This window comes from Cicer arietinum, chromosome 5, assembly GCF_000331145.2.
Source record: "Cicer arietinum cultivar CDC Frontier isolate Library 1 chromosome 5, Cicar.CDCFrontier_v2.0, whole genome shotgun sequence".
Taxonomy (NCBI): domain Eukaryota; kingdom Viridiplantae; phylum Streptophyta; class Magnoliopsida; order Fabales; family Fabaceae; genus Cicer; species Cicer arietinum.
This window is the reverse complement of record NC_021164.2, coordinates 24,646,333-24,652,343: the sequence shown is the minus strand read 5'-3', so window position 1 is coordinate 24,652,343 and position 6,011 is coordinate 24,646,333. Positions and strand designations below refer to the sequence as shown.

General features: G+C 23.0%; 1 long non-coding RNA gene across 1 annotated transcript; it reads left to right on the top strand.

Annotated features, from left to right (window-relative positions):
- The first annotated feature begins 593 nt into the window (after nt 1-593).
- Nucleotides 594-1,376, top strand: LOC113786595 (uncharacterized). Its single transcript, XR_003472858.2, has 2 exons — nt 594-705; nt 1,102-1,376. It is a non-coding gene; the product is annotated as an uncharacterized lncRNA (long non-coding RNA).
- Nucleotides 1,377-6,011: the final 4,635 nt, after the last annotated feature.

The following is a 6,011-nucleotide window of genomic DNA, read 5'->3' as shown; positions in this document are numbered from 1 at the left end:
CTTTGAAACCAAATTTTGAGTTCGGGAGTCGATTATGCGTAGGGAAGGTATTAGCACCCTACGACATCCGTTAAAAACGGTTACCTATAATTAATTGTGCAAGATTAATTTAAACTTAAGTATATTTATTTTTCTTTATTATTGAATATGAATAACAATTATTACTATTTAAAATATAATTTTGAAATAAATATGTACTTAACAAATAAGGGACAAAAAAAAGAAATTTTTATTTATGTGCTTGACAAGAATGTGATCTTGCTCCTACGTATCTCCAGGTGCGCTGGAGAAATCAAAGCTACGTAGTTCTTAGTTAGAAAATGTTGATGTGTTGATTTTGTTTAACAAAAGTGGGTTTTGTTATAAAATAAAGTTTGGACAAAAAATAGAAAAAATAAAAGAGTTTGATTTCAATAAATACTTTAAAATACGAGTTTTAAGACGATCAAGTTGTACAACTTGTGTCCCAAAACTCACGGGATAAAGAAGATGTCACATCTAATTTAATCCTTTAAAAAAAATTTATTGTTCACAATTTTTAAATTGAGTTTCAAAACAACCAAGTAGTACAACTTGTGTTTTAACAACTCAGAGAATTTTAGCTTCCAATCTAAGCAGCAAACATGAAGGTAATGAGAAGATACATGCCTTTTCAAATACCGATGAAGACAGAGACGGTGGTTCGCGGTGGAAGTTGAAACAACGGTGATGCTTTCTGTTTCTTCTTCTTCTCTTTCTTTTTATGTGTTTTTCATCAATATTAATCTCGGATTTCTCCTCCTCAAAAAAAATGTCTCTCCTTCTTTGTAAAAAAAACAGATGTATTTATAGAGTTTTTTTATCTGATTAGTTGTTTTCTTGGCTGTGTCTCTGTTCTATCTATTTCCTGTTTGATGTTTTTTTCCTTTGCTCATCATCTGCGTTTTTTCTACACCTCTGATGCATTCATGATTTTGATTTACTTGCTTTGATCTGTTCTATTGCTGAGCTTTAATTTGTCTTTTAGTTTCTTTTTTTAAACTCTAAAGGTTGTCTCTTTGTTCTGCACAATGTGTACCAAGACTGATTTAAAAAATTATGTTTTTATGTTTCTCAATTCAGTTAAAACAGGAACAGATGTACCCATAAGCATGGCTTGTGCATCAATGGCAGTCATCATCAACATGGCAGAGTTTGGCAGTGAACAAAGTCAACATAGCAAGGCTGGCTTGATCTGATTTAAATTTTATTGTAATTTATTTTTGCCTTTATTTTAGTTTGTAATTTGATTTGGTTTTAAAACTCTAATTAGATTTGAAATTGTAAATTTAATATATAATGAAATTATTTATTGTAATTATTTTTATTTCCTTTTTTAAATACATATTTCCTTCTTATATTTGTTTTCAAAATGGACAAAATTAGGGTACTACAAAGATTTTGATTACTCATCAAATATTTCATTTCTGCAACTCACAAAAAAAATAAATAAATAACAAAACATTCAATATCTTTAAAGCATAACAATGGAAGTTCCACTACATATACACAAATATTTATCCAATAATTTTCAACCACCCTTTTGCATTTGGTTCAAGTCACATACCAATGAAAGACATTATGATATGCAACCAAGCCACACCCATTTGTGTGACACAATTTCAATTTACATATACTTCAATAATATTGTTCTTCTATTGTCAATTATTGTTGAAAATCATATATAACTATCATTGCATAGGAGGTGATTTTTTTCTCTTTAATAATGAATGTGTCTCTCATAGCATTTTTTTTTTCTTTTTATAATTAAAAAAATTCAAATCATAATTGAAACAACATAAAAATGAATAATATTAAATATTCTGAAATGAATAACTTTTAACTATTTCACTAATTTTAACCATTTCACTATTCACTTGAAACCTTCTATGTTTTAAACATCCACAAACTCTTATTTATAATTTTTTGTAACCAACTCTTGAAGTTTCTTGACTATGTCAAATAATTATTTGAAAATTTCATTTCACATTCTAATTATTAAGATGAAACATCAGTTAAAATAATTGAAATTTTTTCATCCAAAATACTATAACTATAAAACTTGGTTACATTATGTATTGAATTTTCATTGGGCTTGACAATTTTGATTAACTAACATTTTTATTATATAAAATCTATTATTATTATTTAAGATTTTTGAATCTTAAGAAATTTATATTTTGTTTAATATAGTCTTCCTTCCATATATCACCTAGCTATATTTGCACACATGAAGTATTATTTTGATATTTTGAATACTATTATGAACATTGTTTTTATCAAAATATCATTCATTAATGAATGTTATAATACACGACAAGGTACATAATATCATTTAGTGCATGCTTAATTTGACAGTGAAATTGATAGAATTACGATAAACATATAAAATTGAAAATATCAAAAAGTACATTATTAATAAAATTTGCTTCAAAACTAATATAAATCATTTAAAACGAAAACATATTATAGTTAAATATACAACTTTAATAATAAAGAAATGTATAACTATTTAACAACTATATTATTAGAAGGAATACTTAAATGGAAAAAAAATTGCATGTACCAATTCTACATTTAAAAAAAATTAAAGACAGAATTAAATCTCTAAAGTTGCAAAATAATATTATTCAAATTACAACATTACAATATATACATATATATATATATATATATATATATATATATATATATATATATAAATGAATATAAATGATCGATGACTCAATAGATAAACAAACTCACTCTTTTGTATATATTAATAATATTTCTTATTGCGGTTGTTGTTGTTGTTATTATTATTATATTTTGAATTTCATGTTAAATTTTAAATTTATTGACTTTTTAGTAATTTAATTATATTATTGTATGTTAGTTTTTATAATATTTGAATACATTATAATAAAATAGAATTGAAATATGATGTCATATAAAGTCATATTCTTTAAAATATCATTTTAAATCTAAAAGGATAATACTTAATTTCATTGACCTATTAATTTATTAGTTTATTCAAAAATGTATTTAATTACTAATTTAAAAATATCAATATAAAATAAGTTTTTAAGTAAACTAATTCGTTGTACCAAATAATTAATCAATCACAACCGTTAAATCATTATAAATGTTTGAATATTACTAAAGTTGCTAATGGATACCATATTTATATAACCAATCCACATTTTTATAAAAATTATTTATTATTACCTATTTTTATAACCAATTTCATATAATTGAATTTGATTTTACAAAATCAATTATAAAACTGGTTATATCCATAACCGGTTTTATAAACATTATTTTTTTTGATATTTATGTTTTTGAAAAAATAAAAAAAAAAAATCTCGATTTTTTTTATAAAATTTTGTTTGAAAAAAACTTAATTTTTTTGAAAACTTTTCTCAAAAAAATCAAGATTTGTTTTATAAAAAAAAAAATTTGTGGAAAATTTCAATTTCTTTTTTATGGAAATTTTGATATAAAAAAATACAAATAATAAATTTTTCTGAAAAAATAAAAGAAAAATATATTTTACTCATGATATATATATATATATATATATGGAAATCCAAATTAACAATTGGTTAAAAAAATAAATACCTATAGTCTAAATATCCGAATTTTGAAACTGGTTATGGATATAGATATGTTTTATTGAAAAACTGATTATTTTATATAACCTAAATAATATCATAATTATTTTTAAAGTTATTTCTAAAGTCACGTGTACGTTGTGATGTGTTTAAAATAAACTCGTATGTATTGAAAATTAAGGATTTAACTTAACTCTTATCGATCATTATTAATGTTTAGATTGTTATTTTTATATTATTTTTACCGGTAAATAAAATAAGAAATTTAACAAGTCAAATACGAGGAGATAAAAAAGAAAAAGAGAAACACCTGATAAGTCGTTGTTCCTTAATATTAACTTACTATGAGTGGAAAGCTACCAATTCCATATTTGCCAAAAAGAATCAAGACCAAGAGCAACGTGTTAGACGTATAACGCAACCATAATGGAGAATGTTATGAATGTGATCTTAACAGAAATAGTATTTGTTGTATGATTATAAGAATGTGATATTTTCCTTTAAAAAAAACATGGTTTGAATTCAAGTGATTAATTAGTTAAGTATTTAAGAGAATTTGAATTTGAATTTGAACTTTGACTAAAACAATTTATGGCAAAAATTTATTTACTTATTGGTGAAATTCTAAATTATTGTATCCTTTCTTAAGAATCTAAGAAAAATAATTGTATTAAAAAATAAAAATTTATCTTGTAAAATCATGATTTCTACATACTTTAGTCACATTTTACTTAGCTCATAACACAAACTTCATATTACCAAAACTACTTTATTTAAAACTAGAGAGTTAAGACGAAACTTGAGACTTAAGACAAAATCGTGAAAGACAGTAAAGAAACAAAAATAGGCAAACAAATATATTTAAAATGAACGCACAAAAAATTTATCCATATATCGATAAGTGTCAACTTTACTTAAAAATGACGTAGATTTAATACATTTATTGACTTAAATTGGTAACGAATGTTAGTTTAACCCCAATTTTTATTATAGTTGTGGAGTTGTGATTATTTCATGAGAAAGTATTGAAAAGTTCATCTAATATTTGTTTTGCTCATGTAGAAAAAGAATGGAGTGAACAAAAAAAAAAGTTTGAATGCCAAAACAAGACAAAATTCGCTTAGCCTACATTAGAAGTACTAGGATTTTGGCATAACATAATGGCTATATATATCTTCTAATTATTCATCAATCTCAATGATTTGTTTTTGTTTTTCATGTTTGTTGTAACTTGATCTTTTGATTTGAAGTTTAATTTATTGGAAATAATCTTTAAATCTAAGGATAAATTATCTATTTGAATATGAATTTTAGGAATAAATTTAGGTCCAATTGTCAAAAAATCAATAATTAATGCCACCGTCATTGTTAAACATTTGAGGTTAATGTTTAAGAAAGAGAGTTGAACTCTCATCTCATTAAAGAAAGGATGATGTTTGATTAATATTTGAGAAAGGTGATTAGTGAAATCTAATTCCATCAGCATTTTAACCTCTCTATTATTAGAAATTATTTTTATCATTATTTCAATTTGATGCAATCAAAACCAATTTATTCTCAAATTTCTAAATTTAGGATTATAATCATTTTTGAACGGCATAATATCATTTAAGTCCATGTGGATACGATAACTCTTTATATTATTTTTTTCTTTTATTTAAGTAAGTAGTTTTCATATTGATTTGATTTTTTTCTTTTCATTTTTCAATAATTGTCATCTTAATGCAATATTTTTGTTCATCATCTTGGTGTGATATTACTTAATTTTTCTTTTTGTTGTGATGTTCGTTTAATTGAAATTTATTCAATGATTTGGTTATGTTGTCGTTTTATGTTATTAACTTTTTTTATATGAGTTTCTTCGTAAAATTATCATTTTTAGTTTTAACAACATTAAATTTGTGTTATTTTCAATGTTATCTACCAATTTGAATAAATAAATATCTTATTTTTTAGTAAAATAGATAAATAAATTACTGGTCTCATTTATATAAAAAATTTGTGAGTGCTATATATTACAAATTTTCTGATAAAAATATTTTGTTACGTAAGTGACTATCAAATAGTAAAAATTTGTGAAAATATCTGATATTTTGCTACTCAAAATTTCACAATTGCATGACTTCATTATAATGAAATTTATCATCTCTTTTAAAATAAAAAATTTAATTTGCGATATTTCACTTTTTTGTATTTAGTGAGTGAGAGTTTTGCCACTAAAATCTTTAAAAAAAGGTTTTAATTCATTGATTTGTTAATTTAGTTTTTAAATTTTTTTTGTGTACTGAATTATTATTGATTTTTCTGAATAATATTGAAATCGAAATATCAAATAGTAAATCGTTACTTAAATTAAAATTAATATATATATATATATATATATATATATATATATATAAT